Source organism: Dromiciops gliroides, chromosome 1, assembly GCF_019393635.1.
Source record: "Dromiciops gliroides isolate mDroGli1 chromosome 1, mDroGli1.pri, whole genome shotgun sequence".
Taxonomy (NCBI): Eukaryota; Metazoa; Chordata; class Mammalia; order Microbiotheria; family Microbiotheriidae; genus Dromiciops; species Dromiciops gliroides.
The window spans coordinates 288466306-288485364 of NC_057861.1; positions in this window are offsets into that span (position 1 = coordinate 288466306).

Consider the following 19059-nt stretch of genomic DNA (forward strand, 5'->3'; position numbering starts at 1 on the left):
GCAGTTGAGGCATGGTGCTAAAATCCTCAAAGTTAAAAGAAGAGCCAAAAAGAGGAATAAAAAATTTGTTACTCTTATGCTTAACCCCAAAATGGAGGAGAGATAGTTTTCATATATTTCTTTGGTCCAAGCCCATTCTTTATGATTTTGCAACTTTAAATTTGTATTATAGGGGCAGCTAGTAGTGCAGTGGAAATGCACTGGCCCTGGATTCAGGAGTACCTGATTTCACATCTGGCCTCAGACACTTGGCACTTACTAGCTGTGTGACACTGGGCAAGTCACTTAACCCCCATTGCCCCACAAAAAACCCCCACAAAAAAAACAAAAAACAAAAAAAACAAAAACAAAATTTGTATTATAATTGTTTTTGTTATCTTCGCCCATTTTCATTGTTGTAGTTATGTATATTGTTTCCATTGATGTTTACTTCACTTTCCATCACTTTGTATGTGTCTCAAGCCTGCTGTCCTAATTGCTGAATTCTTGGCTGGGAATACCATTTTTTAATAGACCCTCCCATAACTCTCTATAGTTTGGCTTCAAATATCATCAACTGGCTGAAACTAATGAACTCTCAGTTGTCAAATGTCATCGCCTGTTCTCAACCTCATCCTTCTTAACATTGACAGTCTTCGACACTATTACCCTTTTCTCTCTTCTCACTAGGTTTCTGTGACACCATTCTTTGGTTTTCTTCCTACCTATCTAACTGTTCTTTCTTAGTCTCCTTTTCTGGATCTTCTTCCAAATCATGCCCTGCTAACTATAGGTATCACACAGGCTCTGCTCTAGGGCTTCTCTCTCTTCTCCCTCTATACTATTTATCTTGATGATCTCATCAACTATCTGAATTTAGTTATCATCTCTTGTGAGTTCTCATCTTCATGAGTTATTAAATCTGTTTATTCCAGCCCTGTCCCTCTCTGCTAAGCAGCAGTCTCACATCTCTAGCTGCCTATTAGACATCTCAAACTCGATGCCTTATACACATTTTAAGCCCAATTTATTCAAAACTGAACTCATTGTCTTTCTTCCACAAAACCTCACTCTCCCCAAATATCCACTGTGGTTTCAAGGTCCGTTGATTTTACCTTGGCTATATCTCTCTAATATATCCACTTCTCTCCTCTGACTCTGCCACCACATTGACACAGGCCATCAGTCCTCATACCTTGAATTATTCTATAGCCTATTGGTTGGTCTATTTGTCAAAAGTCTCTTCCTGCTCCAGTCCATCCTCTACTTACTTGTCAAAATGATTTTCCCTAAGTGCAGATTTGACTGTGACACTTCCTAAGACAATAAACTGCAGTGTCTTTCTATCACCTCCAGGATAAGATATAAAATCCTGTTTGGTGTTTATAACCTTTCATAACTTGGTCTCTTTCTACCTTTCCAGTTTTTTACAACTTAACCTCTCATTCCCACATACTCATTAATCCAGTGAACCTGGCCTTCTTGCCATTTCAGGAACAATACCTTCTATATCCAGACTCTGGGCATTTTGATATCATTAGCTGCCCCTCATGCCTGTAAATAGTCTCTCTCTTCATCTCAGTCTCCTGCCTTCCTACACATCCCAACTAAAATCTTAACTTTCCATAGTGCCTTTCCTAACTCCTCTTAATTATAGTGACTTCCTTCTTTTATTTCCTATTATCTTGTATATTGCCTATCTGTACATATCTGTTTACTTTTTCCCTTCCTCATCAGAAACTATCTTTTTGCGTTCTTCATTCCCCAAGTTCTAGCACAGTGCCTGGCACATAGAAGATGTTTAATAAATGTTGAATTCACTCTACCAATCAGACTACCTAAAATTATTTTATAGTGTTAGAATAATAATAACAAAATTCATCTGGAAAAACCAAAAGTCAAGAATGTCAAGGGAGAATATAAAATATTTTGGGGTCTACCTGCCAAGACAACCCAGGAACTCTCTGAACACAATAACAAAACACATTTCGCACATATAAAATCAGATTTTTGTAATTGGAAAAATATCAATTGCTCATGGATATGCTGAGTTAATATAATAAAATGACAATTCGCATAAATTAATTTACACATTCAGTGCCATACTAATTGGACTCCCTAACAAGTATTCTATAGAGTTAGAAAAAATAATAACAAAATTCGTCTGGAAGATCAAAAATCAAGAAGATAAAGTGAATTCATGAAAAAATGCACAGGAAGGTGGGATAGCTTTACCAAATTTGAAGCTATATTATAAATCATAAGTCATCAAATCTATTTGGTACAAGGCTAGGAAATAGAGTGGTGGATCAGTGGGATAGGTAGGCACAGGAGACACAGTAGTAAATGACTATAGTAATCTACCTGTTTGATGAGAAAAAAGGATACAGCTTCTGGGATAGGAACTCAGTCACTTTGACAAAAACTGCCAGGCAAAAGTAGAGAGAGAGTATGGTAGAAAACTAGGCATAGACCAACATCTTACTCCTTATAACAAAATAAGGTCAATATGGTACAAGATTTAGAGTCGTAAAGGGTGATACCATAGATAAATTAGGAGAGGAATGGAGGAGTTTATCTCTCAGATCTATGGAAGAGAAAAACAATTTATGTTCAAACAAGAGATAGAGGATAATTATGAAATGCAAGATGGATGGCTTTGATTACATTAAATTAAAAGGTTTTCTACAAATAGAAGCAATGCAGCCAAAATTAGAAGGGAGACAGATAACTGGGATACAATTTTTATAGCCAGGATTTCTGATAAATACCTCATTTCTAAAATATATAGGGAACTAAATGAATTTTATAAGACTGTAAGTCATTACCCAATTGAGAAAATGGTCAGAGCATATGAACAGGCAGTTTCTGATGAAGTCAAAGCTATCTATTACTATATGAAAAAAATGCTCTAAATCACATATTGATCAGGAAACTGCAAATTAAAACAACTCTGAGTATGACCTGACCACCCTATTATATTGGCTAATATGAAAAAAAGGAAAACAATAAATGTTGGAGAAGCTGTGGGAAAATTGGAACACTAATGCATGGTTGGTGGAGTTGTGAACTGATTCAAACCATTCTGCAGAGCAATTTGGAACTATGCTCAAAGGGATATGGACTGTTTATACCTTTGACCCAATGGTACCACTACTAGGACTGTATCTCAAAGAGACCATAGAAAAGGGAAAATGACCCATATGCTACAAAAATATTTATAGCAGCTCTCTTTGTGGTGCAAAGAATTGGAAATCAAGGAATGTTCCTTAATTGGGGAATGGCTAAACAAGTTGTGGTATATGAGTATAATGGTATACTGTTGTGCTTAAGAAATGATGAGCAAGGCCAGCTAGATGGCGCAGTGGATAGAGCACCGGCCCTGGAGTCAGGAGTACTTGAGTTCAAATCCGGCCTCAGACACTTAACACTTACTAGCTGTGTGACCCTGGGCAAGTCACTTAACCCCAATATGCCCTCACTAAAAAAAAAAAAAATGATGAGCAGGAGGAAACCTGGAAGGACTTACATGAACTGATGCTGACTGAGAGGAGCAGAACCCAGGAGAACATTGTACACAGTAATAGCAACATTGTGTGATGAACAATGGTAATAGATTGGTTATTCTTAGCTTTGCAATGATCCAAAACAATTCAAAGAACTCATGATAGAAAATGTTCTCAAAATCCAGAAAAAAAAAGAACTGTGAATTATGAATATAAATTGAACCATACTGTTTCTACTTTTGGAATGCTTTTTCCTTCTTTTTTGATATTTTTCCTTTGTGCTCTGATTCTTCTCTCACAACATGACTAATGTAGAAATATGTTTAATGTGATTGTACAGTACAGCATATATCAGACTGCTTTCTGTTTTGGGGAGGAGGGAGGGGAGAGAAGGTGAGAGAAAAATATGGAACTAAAAATCCTGTGAAAACAATGTTGAAAAACTATCCTACTATGTAACTGGAAAATAATAAAATAAAAAATAAATGAAAAACTGTTGAGTGAGTGACTGACTTGCCCCAGCTTTTCTTGCGGGCCCCCTTAAATTCATACCCAGAGGTTGACTTTTGTGAAGTTCTGGGTCAGGTTCTAAAATTTATCTTTGGATTTTTTTTTCAGGGCAATGAAGGTTACAAGTGACTTGCCCAGGGTTGCACATCTTGTAAGTGTCAACTGTCTGAGGCTCAGGTCCTCCTGAATTCAGGGCCAGTGCTTTATCCACTGCACCACCTAGCTGTCCCCTTGTTGCTTTAAAAATAAAAACATAACATTATTTATTCTGATGACTTTTAAAAAATCTCTGCTGGGAGACTTGTATGAGAACCAGGCTCTTTTGCTTCTGTTCACAATGCTATCTTCACTAGTATTGAAGCAAAGCCTTGCCAGAATGAAAGAATCTGATAGAGCATGCACTATGTTCCATAGTTTTTGAGAACTCATGGCTAATTCCCTAACAAAACAGATGATCAGAATAAAGTATATCAAAGATGATAGATTTCATTCCTTCTACTCAATTGAAGTCTGGATATATTCTAAAGTTAAGGGTATTTCTTGTATGTATCCAGTTTGTTTTATTTTCAAATTCAATTAGGAACTATTTGATTTTATTTAAAAACTCATTCTATTAACATTCAAATCTTCCAATGTCACATTATTAAAAATCAGCAGAGAATATTAGGTGGATTATTTTTAAAACTAACATTCCTAAAATCTGCCTTAGATTGTAATTTTTGGGGCTTCCCAATCTAATAGAATCATTGTTTATGTTTCCTTCTTAGCTCAGACCAAAGAAAAATATAGATGTAGCCTCTTTCCATATCTTCCCCTTCCTTGTAGGATTCATATTAATTTTGCTAGCCCAATTCTTAGAGATAAACCTTTACATTGCCTCTTAAATCTGCTCATACCATCTTCTCCTCAAATAAGATTGACTCTCTAAGAAATCGAGTATTAGTATTAGCAACCATTAGTGTTTGTGGATATGGTTATCAAAGAATTTACAAAATCCTGAGGTTCTTCCAGGGGAAATGACTGAGTGATCGTGATCTTGTTGAAGTACCATATTTTCCCATAAAGGAACATGGGTTCATTCTTTCAGCACATGGGTTTTTTGTAATACAAGCCAATTTATTTTTTCTTGTATCATTTATTTATAATCCTGAAGCATGAAATGAAGCCTTCTTGATACATAAATACTTCCAGGAAACTTATAATATTCATTTTCATATTGAAGGTCTATAAATTGGTGAATATTTTTCTAGAATTAATATTTAGATTCCCCTTTGTTAAAATAGTATAATCCTGTTGATTTGCATTTTTGCCTCCATTAATAATAACTTTGAATAATTCTCTGGTTTAATCTCCCAGAATTTAGTTTTTAAGGTCTTCATTTTATTTTATTTATCTTATATATTTTAAATTGGATTGTCTCATTTGAGAGGGCAGCTAGGTGGCATAGTGGACAAAGCACCGGTCCTTTATTCAGGAGGACCTGATTTCAAACTTGGCCTCAGACACTTGGACACTTACTAGCTGTGTGACCCTGGAAAACCTACATAACCTTCATTACCCCGCCAAAATAAATACATAAATAGATAAATAAATAGATCAATCAATCAATCAAGAAATGAATAAATAAATAAAAAGATTATCTCACTTGCTTTTTACTTTGAATCAAATTTCTAGATGTTCAGATTTTACATTTTCTTCCAGTGGTTCTGCTTTTTTAGTCTGAAGTGATATTTGTCCTTTCCCTCCATATTTTTCAACTAATTCTTTTTTTTAGAGTACCACTGTATTATTTTTTAAATCGCTATAAATATTTTGATTTAATACTAGTTAAGAGATATTTTTTCAAACTTATGTTTTTCCTTTAATCTATTCAATGGACATCTGACCTCTTCTGACAGTGCCTATAGTTGTTCCATTTTTCTTCTGGAGGTATTATTTGGTTATCATAGTATGTTTCTTTCCAGAGACACTATGAAATCTTCAGTGGGAAAAAATGCAAACTTATTTTTGTTTTAACTTCTTTGTCACAGTGTATAGTAATTGTAGTGGAACATGTGGTAATTGGTCCAAGAAGGGTGGGAAAATGAAAGACAAACTTTCTAAGTCACCTAAGGAATGAAAATAATATAATGTGAATGTGATGGTAATATTATTAAAATTGTACAACTGGCACTTCTAATGGTGAGCTTTTTTTAGTCCAAATGACCAGGAAAATTACTTGTAATATGGATATCAATATCTATATGTCTGTCTTTCTATCTGTCTATCCACACTATTGATAAAAATGAACCTTGATTCTAAGTACTTGGAGATATTAGATCATGATATTTCAGAACCTGTTCAGGTTGCTTCTCCTAATGTACACTTACAGGTTGGTATCTAGACTACACTTTCTATTTTGAAATTATGTGGATATTTCTGAGAAACATGATGTCTAGTATATAGAGGGTTTAGCTTTGGTAAGGAATGAGGCTACTTCATTATGTGAGACAGGTTTGAAGAGGAAATAGTTGGCAAAAGGCATTTGAGTGTTAATAGATAAGGAATGCAGGCTAGGTGGCTCAGTGGGATAGAGCACTGGCCCTAGATTCAGGAGGACCTGAGTTCAAATGCAGCCCTCAGACCTTAACATTTACTAGCTGTGTGACCCTGGACATAGTGACTTAAACCCTAGATTGCCTCACCAAAAAAAAATGATAATGAATTAGGAAAGTGGATGTGATCACTTACAGGACAGGCAGGCCGAGAAGAAGTCCAGTCACCTGCTGGACCATGCTGTAGCACAAGCTGTGTTTCCTGGAAGCAGTGCCACACTTTAAGAAGGAGTTAAAAGCCTAGAAATAATAAGCCAGGATGAGTAGGGCAGAGAAAGCAGAAGACCATCGAAAACTTCTTTGGTGGAAAGGCAGAACACAATACACCCTCAGAAGAAGAAGATAATAACAGGGGTCAAAGCTCCAACATCCAAAACTTCCAAAAAAAAATATGACTGGTCTCAGGCCATGGAAGCTCTCAAAAGGGACTTTGGAGAGAAAGTAGGAGAGATACGAAGGAATATGTAGAGAAAGAGAGGAAGGAATGGAAAGAGAAATGAAGAGCAATGCAGGAGAGTCATGAAAAAGAAGTCAACAGTTTGAAAAGCCAAATGGAAAAGGTAGATTAAAAAACTGACTGATGAAAATAACTGCCTAAGAATTAGGATTGAACAAAATGGAGCTAGTGACCTTATGAGAAACCAAGACACTGTAAAGCGAAATCCAAGTGAATGAAAGAAATAGAGGGCAATGTGAAATATCTCCTTGGAAAAACAGCTGACCTGGAGAAATAGAATCTAGGAGAGATAATTTAAAAATCATTTCACTACCTGAAAACTAGTGACCATAATAAGTGCATAGACACCATCCTCCAAGATATTGTGAGAGAAAATTGCCCTGATATTCTAGAAGCAGAAGCTAAAATAGAAATTAAAAGAATCTACTAATCATCTCCTGAAAGAGATCCCCAAAGGAAAACCTCCAAGAATATGATAGCCAAATTTCCAGAACTCTCAGATCATGGACAAAATATTGAAAAGTAGCTAGAAAAAAAGAAATTCAAATACTGTGGTGCTCCAATAAAGATGAAGCAAGTTGCTAGCAGCTTCTAGATTAAAAGACCGGAGGACATGGAATATGATATTCCAGAGGGCAAAGGAACTGGGACTACAGCCAAAGATAAATTGCCTAAATTTACAAGGATCAACTATTCAGCAGATGGCCAATTTAATTCTCTTTGCAATTCATTGTGACCCTTAAGCTTACTGGACTTTACATGTTCTTTCTGGAAAAATAGAGGAAATCATAAAACCCAACATCACTAAGATATGATGAGGTGAATATATCATCTCATTAGGACAGGTATTAACCCTATCATTCACTTCTCATCCTATATAACTCTGTATCTTTCTCTTTAAATACTTCTAGAAAATCTGCCTAAAACACTGGAGACTCTATTGTCTTATATAATATTTTGCATAGACCAATTAGATATTTTAACTATTTCTCATTCTCAATACATGACAGATTTATTGCAATTTGCTGATCATAAATGACCTTGTCCATGTTCTTTATCCTATTAATGTATGCATTCTTCATAACAGGACATCTTGCACTTGGGGGGCACCCAAAATTTTCTTAATTGGATTGAATAAAAATGTATGAACTTTCTAAGATATTCAAAGCCTTAAATTGAACTAATTAAAAATTCATTTTACAGGTATAATGCTTAACTTTAAATGTTTCATAATGATGCAGAATGAAAAGGGCAAATCATGGAGCCAGACAATACATAGAATTTTGGTGTGAACATTTAGGATCAAGGATATTTACATAAGCCTTTCTGTTGTAACCTAAATCTCTTTCTTCCTGAGACTGCTTTTTATAGGCACATTTTCCACAAAAAGTGAAAGATATGCATAATAATCATCATTATGCCAATTTTACAGATAAGGAACTTTGCTGGAAAGAGCTTAAAGTAGTTGTACCTCATATCTGCTATATCTTGCAGTAACTTCTCTGTGTCTGTGTTGAATTTTCCAATATAATCTTAGTACTTGAGGGCTAGGAGTATCATGTTTTTGTCTTTTATGCCAATACCTAACCTCAGACACATATTTATATGACCTTCGGCAAGTCACTTAACCCTGTTTGCCTCAATTTTCCTCATCTGTAAAATTGAGCTAGAGAAGGAAATGCAAAGCCCTCTTTGCTAAGACAATCTCAAATGCAGTCATAAAGAATCAAGCATGACTAAAAAAGACTGAACAACAACAAATCTAGCACAAGTCCTTGTTCATCAGTAGGTTTAAATTTAGATTTTTTTTGTTTCAACGAATTTAATGAACTTACTGAAACATTACAACAAATTATGAACAGTAGACTCCTTTGTACATGCCAGGGAGAAGGACTTCACTGATTCAATGGTCTCCTGAGACAAGTAAATGGCAAGAAGGATAGGATTGTTTGGTATTGGAGAGTGAAAGACCCAAGGTTAGTTGCTTGCCTCAGCCACTTCCTAGATGTTTGATCCTGGGCAACTCATTTATACTTCTCACACTTCAAGGTAATAATAGCACCTACTTCACAAAGTCCTAAGAGGATTTAAAGAGATAATATGTGTAAATAATTTTGCAAGCCTTAAAGTGTCTGTAGATGATAGTTAACTATATTCTGGCCATTTGATAGACTGAGGTGTGCTTCCAGTTATCTTCCTTCTCAATTTTCATTACAACTGTGCAAAAAAATTATTCATGAAGCACACCTTGATATTTTAGTTACTAAACAACCTTGGCCAAAAATCTAAACTAAAATATATCTGGGATAAAATTATATCTGTTTGAATCCTTGCTTTTTTTAGTAGCTGTGTGATCAGGGGTAAATAAATTGACATTCTTGAGTCTTGGTTTCATTTTGTGTAAAATAAGAACAATATTAGAACTGTGGCATGCCCTTAGTATCTAGCAATACCAATGTTAGGTTTATATCCCAAAGGCATGCCCCAAAAGAGAAAAAGACCTATTTGTACAAAAATATTGTATAGCAGCTTTTTTGTGGTGAGTAAGAAGTTGGAAATCAGAGGAATGCCTATCAATTGGAGAATGGCTAAACAAGCTGTGGTAATATGTATGATGATGGAATAATTATTGTGCTAGGAGAAATGACAAGCAGGATGATGTCAGAAAGGCCTGGAATGACTTGTTTGAACTGATGTATAGTGAAGTGAGAAGAACTAAGAGAACATTGTGCCCAGGGGCATCAATGTTGTTTGATGAAGAACTGTGAATGACAACTATTCTCAACAATACAATGATCCAAGACAATCCCAAGGAACTATTGATAAAACATACTATCCACCTCCAAAGAAAGACTGATATTGATTGAACACAGACTGAAGCATGCTATTTTCACTTTCTTTCATTTTTTTCTTTTATTTAAGTTTTCTTGTACATAATGACTAATATGGTCATGTTTTATGTAATCATATATATATATATATATATGTATGTATGTTTGTGTATGTATGTGTATATATATGTATGTATGTGTGTGTATATATATATATATATATATATATATATCCCATATCTGATTGCTTATGGCCTCAGGGAGCAGGAGGTGAGAGAAGGAAGGAGGGATAAAAATTGGAACTCAAAAGTATAAAAAAAGTTTATTATTTTAAAAAATAAGAATAATAAATCACCTTATCTGTGTAAAGGGGTTATTGTGAGTAAAGGTTTTTTTGTATTTCAATTGTTATGCAAATATATTATTATTAAAAGCTTAAGAGATATGATAATATTATTTTTGTGGGGCAATAAATAAATCTTCAAGGGAGAGTAGTTCTGTCTCTCATTTTATTATGCTCCATTCAAATTGGTAGATGGTGCTAGTCCAATAGAAAGTAATTTCTGTGAAAGCGCTGAGTGTTTCACTTTGTTGTTATATCCTCAGTGCCTGACACATAGTAGGCACTTAAGAACTTGGTAAATGAGTGAATAGATGAATGAATGAGTGAGGGACATGGTATTTATCTTAGGTTCTTTCTTTTCCTTTACTTTCCTTCTTCAGCTCTCTATTAGCTTCTATCTCCATCCCCTGATTATCTGAAACATATGCACTGAGGCTTTTGCTATTCCCAGCAAACATACATGTGTTATACTTATATATGTACATGTGTACACATGTATATACATATATACATAGATGAAATATGTATTTTTCCACACACATTCAGGCCTTTACCCTCCCACCACTCTTGGAATATGGCTTGAATATTCCCAAATGACTATCTGGTCCAAATTGTCACCACACTATTCTTCCCTGCTCCAAAAGCCTAATGTGGCATCTTAAACCCCAGCACTTCTTAACAACCCTCTCAGTCTATCTACTTTGACAGGGTAATGGGATTGAGTATATGCTCAAGCATTAGTGTGGTGAGTTGGGGAGAAAGGAGGGAAAGGAGGGAACTGATGACTCAGCCAACCAATCTATCAAGAATGTTTACTAGTATTTACATACTGCCATTCATAGACTTAGTTGTAGATCAGGATTCTGAAGAGAGCAGTGATAGAAGACATATATTTGGATCAGAAGAAGAATTTTGAGAGGCCTCAGAACACAGAAGAACTTGTACTACAATATGGGGACTATACTGAGGGGGTTCCTAGCTCTCCAGGAAGCAGTATGAAACATCCTGTGAGCTTAAGAAGATAGGGAAAAAAGGGGGGGAAGCAGAGAGTAAGTAGCACCAAATGCATGGTATTGTATACTTCATAAATTGCTTAGGGGCAGCGCCTTTGGGATTTTCAATGTCTCCTACTGTTTGTTCATGTGGTGATGGAGAGGTGTAAAGATGAAGGAGTTCACCAGAGCCTTGCTCCTGCCAATCCCTTCTCATAGGAATGACCCCTCTTAAAACCTTACATGTCAACCTTGATTTCTTAATAGCTTAAAGTAGGAGTTTTGAGAATTAAAATACCAGTGCCTATATATCTTCTGACAGTGTCCAACTGGGTTAATCCTGTTCCTTTTTCTTTCTCCCATTGCTAAGATAATTTTGCTATTTACTCAATATGAAAAATGATGCCATCTCCTGTAACATTATGGCACATAAAAAGAATTGATATTTTGATTCTGGCCAATTTTGAAAATTATCTAATATGAATTAAAATGATAAGAGTTAGGTTAGTGTCTGACTCCAGTGTTTAAATACATAGAATTTTACAACTGAAAGGCGCCTTGGCATCATCCAATTCTTACCCCATCATTTCATAGGGGAGAAAGCTAAAAGCCCAGGAGAATTAAGTGACTTGGCAAAGTCAGGTAAAAAGCCAGTGTTTAGTAATCAATGTCTTCTGCCTCCCATGTGAGAGGTTTGTCTGTTATACTCTACTTCCTTTCATATAAATGAGGAACTGCCATTTGTGCTTACCATTCTACCCTCAAAATACTGAAGATGAAATTATATAACTTCAATCCAAATCAGTCAAATTTTAAAAATCTTTTGTATAAAGGGCACTGCAGTAGAACCAAGGGATACAAGGACAGAAAATGAACAAACAAAATAAAACCCTGTGGTCAAGGAGCTTATATTCTGCTAGGAAAGGGGGTTTAAAATGGGATCCATGGAGCCATCAGAGTCTGTGAATAAGTTTCATGGGGTCGATGAATTTGGATGGGAAAAATACATCTTTATTTTTCTAGTCTCTAAAAGTTAGCATTTTCCTTCAAGTATGAAAAAAATGTTCTGAGAAGGAGTTATCAGGCTTTAATTAGGTGTCAAAGGGCTTTTTGATATGCATGTGTGTGTATATGTGTATATATATATATATGCATATATGTATATGATCATGTGTATATGTAACGATATTTCACATAAACACGCATATATAGATCTACACCTGTATCTATTGGAGCATGTGGATGTAAACGTATACACATATACTTAGATTATATTGATTTTATCATATTCTCTATTAAATTTCCTCATTCTAAATTACTTTACCTTTTTATTTTACCTTTAGTTGTAACCATTTTTTAATCCCATGGAAACTTGACTTTGTATTTAAAAAAAACCTACAGAATAATTGACATAACTTTACATAGATGGTGGTTTTCAAATTTTAGAAGAAATTCTAAATAGTTTTCATGAACCAATTTTGCTGTTTCTTGATACTATCATCTCATTTCTAAAGTTAAAAACTAATTTGATTCAGAAATGCTCATAAAAGAGAGCAAGGTTTATGTTTGTACCATGAGAACTGTCCTCTAAATATGGAGACGGCCATCAGGTCACTTTACATATCATCATTTCCCTTCTTGGTGATATACTATTTTTCCTCTCTAAATAACTAAACAAATGTGACACAACTAGAAGTAATTTCTCTCAAAAATTAATAAAATCATTTCTGAAAGATTGTTGAGAACAATAATAATGTAGTCATAATTCAATTACATGTTACACACAACCAATCTTTTTTGAAATTGGCATTTGTTGCTACTGTGAAATCACAATGGGGAAATTAGAAATAGTAGTATTTTAAAAACTATAGATGGAGAGCAGAATATTTGACATATTATGTGTGTTGAAATATACCTTCTTTTCACATTTATCTCATTTAAAGCTATTTACATTTTGATGTGGAATATGTGTTGTAATGAATTTTACCAGACTTATCACAGAAGAATAACTGAATAAGAAAAGAGTATCCCATTTGCAATGCCTCAAGTGGATCCATTTTCACCCAATAGTATCTTTCTTACTATATCTTTCAAATTCAGAAATAGAGAAGGAGATTTTTAAAAATTCTTCCCTTTCTGCAATAGTTGTAGCAACAAGTATAAAATTCTTTATGTTAGAAATTTGAGGTAAAAATAAGAATGCCAGATTTTAAAATGTGATTACAGATTATTTTTAACTAATCAAGAACTTTCAAAAAGTTTGAATTGATGGGCAAACCAGTAAAAAATATTTTAAAAGGCTTTAAAAATGATAACTTTATATTAATAAACAATGATGTTAATTTTGTCTTAGGTCATTGAATATAATAATCACTGAAAATCAGGTTAATGTAAATGCAGATAATGCTTACTGCAAAGTCAAAATTAATTTTTAACCACGAAGAAATGGAATAATTATTTTTTCATGTATGTGTGCCTCAAAACTAATTAATAAGCACCCCCCACACAAAACCTCACATTTATATAGTTTTGAGGTTGATAATATTCCTTACATACAATATTTTGTTGATTCTCATAATATTTCTGTTAAAGGAGTACTACTACCCTCTTTTTACTGAAGAGGAAACTGAAACCCAGAGAGATTGTTACTTATCTATGATCACACAGTTAAAAAGTATCAGAAACAGAATGATAATCCCATTATACCATGTTGCCTCTGTAGCTTTCAGGGTAAATATTACTTTTGATCCATAACTCTCCCAGACAAACTCATTTAACAGATTTTATCTTATACAATAATTACTATGGCCAAAGAAATTATCACCAAGTGACCATTATGTACCTCTACAAATGAATGTATTTGGTTCTAAGAAAAACAGGATTGGACTTTTTCAAGGACAATATTCAGAGGCATTGCAGGATGGTTAACTCCTCAACTCTGCTGACAGACCCTCAAGAACCAGGGTTGCTTCCCGCTCATGATGAGGAATGAGAGTAGGACTTTCCAAAGGTAGGATCTCAGTACATCCTATGTGGAATTTATGGGAGAACAAAGACAAGAGACACCAGAGTGGATGAGCATGGATAGGTTGTGATCTATATTATTCAAAGGAACATCAGACTCAATGAATTAGAGATCCATTGGAATATTTTAGAGAATTATAGAGTGAGAAATAAAGGAATAGGAAATGAAAAGGATTTTTTAAAAATTAGATTTAAGAGAACATAGGTGAGCAACCTAAAAACCGCCAAGACTACTGAAATGTTGACTAAGTTGCATTATCTGGTAAAGTTTTTGTGATCTAGAGAGACAGTTCAAGAAAGCCCAAATTTGTTGAAATTTTTCTCTAGATCATTTCAAATACATCAGAATATCATAAACTACCATATTTGCTTTAGTTATGTAAACATAGCCAAAGATTAAACAGCTTATTTTATTTTTTTGCATTGTATGCTTAGGAGGTAGTCACTGAACTTAGAAGCAGAAGATTTGTGTTCTAGTCCTAGTTCTACCACTCCTTCCTTAGCTATGTGTTCTTGGACACATTATATCACATCTATAAATCTCAGTTTCATATCTATAAATCTTCCTCAATAAAATAAGCATAATAATATCTGATTTGTCTCCCTATTAGTGTCATTGTAAGAAACAAATGGAATAATATATCAGAAGCCCCTTTTTATGATAATACTCTGGGTTGCTCTTATATATAAAAGCACTGATTATGAATATAATAAAGATTGTGATGGGAAGTGAGAGAAGATTATCAAAATGGTGATGATATCAACAACTTTTTTAATGAAATTTTTCTAATATCTCCACTTCACCTGAGTATTGAACTAGGTGCCTTTGGGAGTTAGACTAACTTTTCAGGAAGCTAGCTATGGTCCTAGGACCTTGAATACTGAAAGCATTAATTTAATTTCTCAAACATGGTTGTAATTTACCATCAAGAATTACCTTAGGTCCTGGGAGAATCTGGTTCATTATGTGGGACAATATAAAGTGGGTCTTAATGGCCAAGGTTGTTCAAACATGAGAACTGTTGTTTCCTGTTTCTTCCCAGGAAACTGGGAAGGACTGATTCTCTTCTGAGAGTTTCAGAATTGAACATCTTGTTAGGTTAACAGGGTTAGCATTCCCAGCCCAACTGTCAATCTCAGTCCTTTGGAACATCAGGCTCCCAGGGTCAACTCTTAGCTTGTTAAACCATCTCTACTGCCTATGGGTAGTATATGTCTTAGTTAAAAATCTTTCAAACCTTTAGGCCATGTAACTTTCATCATATTTTTATCTGCTTCTCTACATTCTCTCTTAGTATCAGTTCCCTATAGCAGCATACGTTGCTCTAAGCATGATGAGAAATATCCTTTTCCTTTTCCCTACTACAACCAATTGACCTCCAAATAGCAGCAAGAGAGATCTGGAAAATAACCTCTCTCTCAAATCGAAACTCTTATTGTAAGTCTGAGTTCTTCCTGGAGCTGGAAGTCATAGGAAAAGGTCAATGCATTGATATAGAGTATATTAGTTAACTGCGCTTCATATTAAACCAAAGCCCATATTTCTGGACATGAAAAGACAGCGAGAAGATGCCTGAGAAAAATTTCCTGAAGTGGTAGATGAGAGATATGCCTTTTTTCAAGAAATGAACAATCAAAATAGATATTCAGAAAATTATCTTTGGTTTGTTAATCAATTAATAACCTAAGGGCTACAGATAATATACTTACTTCATTTTTAATTTCCAAGTAACTAAAAAAAATTCCAAGTTGCTAAGAGAATGATTAGTTTTGAATTTAATAAGACAAATAAAAATGTCAAAACAATTTACTATTTGATATTCCTAAAAGCTGTAAGTATATCATTATGGAAAAAAATAATATTCAATTAGTTATTCTTTACATTAAATTATTAAATCTATCATGACATAGTATTGGATATATACATATAAAAATAAATATGTATGTGTATATATCTAGCTATGTAGTGGTAGATGATATGTATTTTTCAAGAAATAGGACATCAAAATATTTATTTAGAAATTTATATTTGGTTTAATGATCAATCAATAATCCATGGGCCATAGAAAATATTCTTATCCTTAATTCCTTTTAAATTTCACAGCAACTAAGAGAATACACATGCATTTACACATATATGTATACATATATGTGTATATATGCATATATGTGTGTCCAAAAAAATTTTCTGTGAAAAATCTCAATTTTCTGATACTGCTTTTCTGGCAATAGTGTGATCTTGGGAAGGATTTCCCCCCCTTACTAAACCATGAATACACCAGGAAATTGAAGAATGACACTAAAGAACCATGAAAAGATTTTCAACCAGTCCTTGCTGACATGAATTATGAGGCCCATTATGGGGAAGCTTGAAGGTGAGAATTAGAAACCTTAAGGGTTTGATATTTAGTGAAATGTGTAAAAGTTTGGATCCTATTCCATCTTTGTTACAGTTGTGTGAACTTTTTCGGTCCTACTCATGGAAATGGAAATTCCAACTTAAAAAAAAAAGATACAGAGTACTACACTGGCTTTTTTTTTTCCTCTGAGACTTAGAATAGTCTGAACTGTCTCCCCATGACAGATACCCTTTGCTAAGATGAAATGTGGGATATATGAAATAGATATAATTTGTGTTTAGCTTTTTAAAAATGTTCATTCATATCATATAAAGCAAGAAATAGAAACTTCAAATTAATTAAACTCATATTCCATAAAGTAGAAGCAAAGGTGTTATATTGGCTATTAGAGGCAAATCAGGAATCAGAAAGAACTAGTTTCAAGTCTTGCTCTATATGGGAAATCATTTAATCTCCTGGTGCCTCAAGGAGCTCTCTAAAACTATTGTTATAGAAAATATGCAGGTTTTACTATGAATATTATAAATGAAGCCACAGGAGAGTTCCATTCATGCATACATGAGTGCAAATATAGATATATACACAAATATGTGTGTATATGCCTGTATATCCCATAGATTCTAATTTCTTTTATATTTAATAGATTCATAACATCTTAAAAGTCTTAAAGATGACATAGTCCAGGATGGGCAGTAGTTAATTCTGGACCTCTCAGCCTTTATATGATAAGGGGGGTTTTCAACTGGTCAGAAGGACATTACATGGATTCGTTTACTGGTACAAGATGTAGAACTATCTTGCATTGTCCATACACATCTGGGTAGCAGTCCTGGGTGTCACTTCCAGGATGAGGAGGAGCCTATCACAAGAAAACTTGTAGCCATAGAGGAGTGGGGATACTGCTCATGCTTCCAGTGTGGAAAAGAGTGATTGTGGTCACTCACAGAACAGAGCACAGGCCAGGAAAGCAGTAAACACACTTCTTAGATTATACCACCTTAGAAGAACTGAAAGCGTACAGAGCCCCAGAACAAGCTCTGAAAACAGTCACCTAGGGAACAGAGCCTAACTTTAATATAAATCCAATATTCAAGAAATAGTTGGGGAAATTATCAAACAACAAAAATAGATCCTACCCATAGAAAGCTATTATGATGGCAGGAAAGAATAGAATGCAAACTCAGAAGAAGACAAAAAAAATCAAAACTGCCGCATCAAAAGCTTCAAAAAACAAACAAAAAGGTGAATTGGTCTCAGGACCTGAAAGTGCACAAAAAGTATTTTAAAAATCAAATATAAGTGGTAGAGGAAAAATTTGGAAAGGAAATGAGTGTGATCTAAGAAAATCATAGAAAAAGGTCAGCATCAGTATAGAATATAAAATAAAATGTTAAAGAAGATAACACCTAAAAACCAGAATAATCCAGATGGAAAAAAATGTACAAAAATTCACTGAAGAAAACAACACCTTAAAAAGTAGAACTAGACAAATGGAAAAGGAGGTACAAAAACTCAATGAAGAAAATAAATCTCTGAAAATTAGAATTGCACAAGTAGAAATTAATGACTCCATGAGATATCAAGAAGCAATAAAAAATAAAAAGAAGAAAAATGTAGAAGAAAATGAAAAATATTTCACTGGGAAAACAACTGACCCAGAAAATAGGTCAAGGAGACATCATTTAAGAATTATTGGACTACCTGAAAGCCATGATCAAAAAAGGGCCCAGACATCATCCTTCAAGAAATTATCAAAGAAAACTGCTCTGAAATTCTAGAAGCAGAGAGGAAAATAGAAATTGAAAAAAAAAAAAACTCAACTATCACCTCCTGAAAGAGGTCCCGGATGAAAATTGCTAGGAATAGTATGGCCAGATTCCAGAATTCCCAGGTCAAGGAGAAAATATGGCCAAAAATAAACAATTTGAATATCATGAAGACACAGTCTGGATGGTACACTATTTAGTATTAAAGGATCAGAGGGATTAGAATATGATATTCTGGAGAACAAAAAGGAGTTAGGATTACAACCAAGATTACTTACCCTCCAAAACTGAATATATTCCTAGGGGGTGGGGGTTAGGGGGATGGATAATCAGTGAAATAGAGGACTTTCAAGCATTCCTGATGGAAAGACCAGAACTGAATAGAAAATTTGACTTTCCAATACAAGACTTAAGAGGAGCAGAAAAAGAGAAATCAGAAGGGATTCAATAAGGCTAAACTATTTACATTCCCACATGGGGAAATGATACTTGCAATGCCTAATATCTTTCTCATCATTCTGGCCATTAGGAGGAGTGTACATTAACAGAGGATGTGAGTTGAATATAATGGGGCGATATCTTTAAAAAATAAGGACTGAGAATGAGGAATGTACTTAGAGAGGAGAGAAGAAAGAATTAGAATGGGGTTAATTAGTAGGCCTCCACCAGTTGCAGACAACCATGGGGTTAATTATCT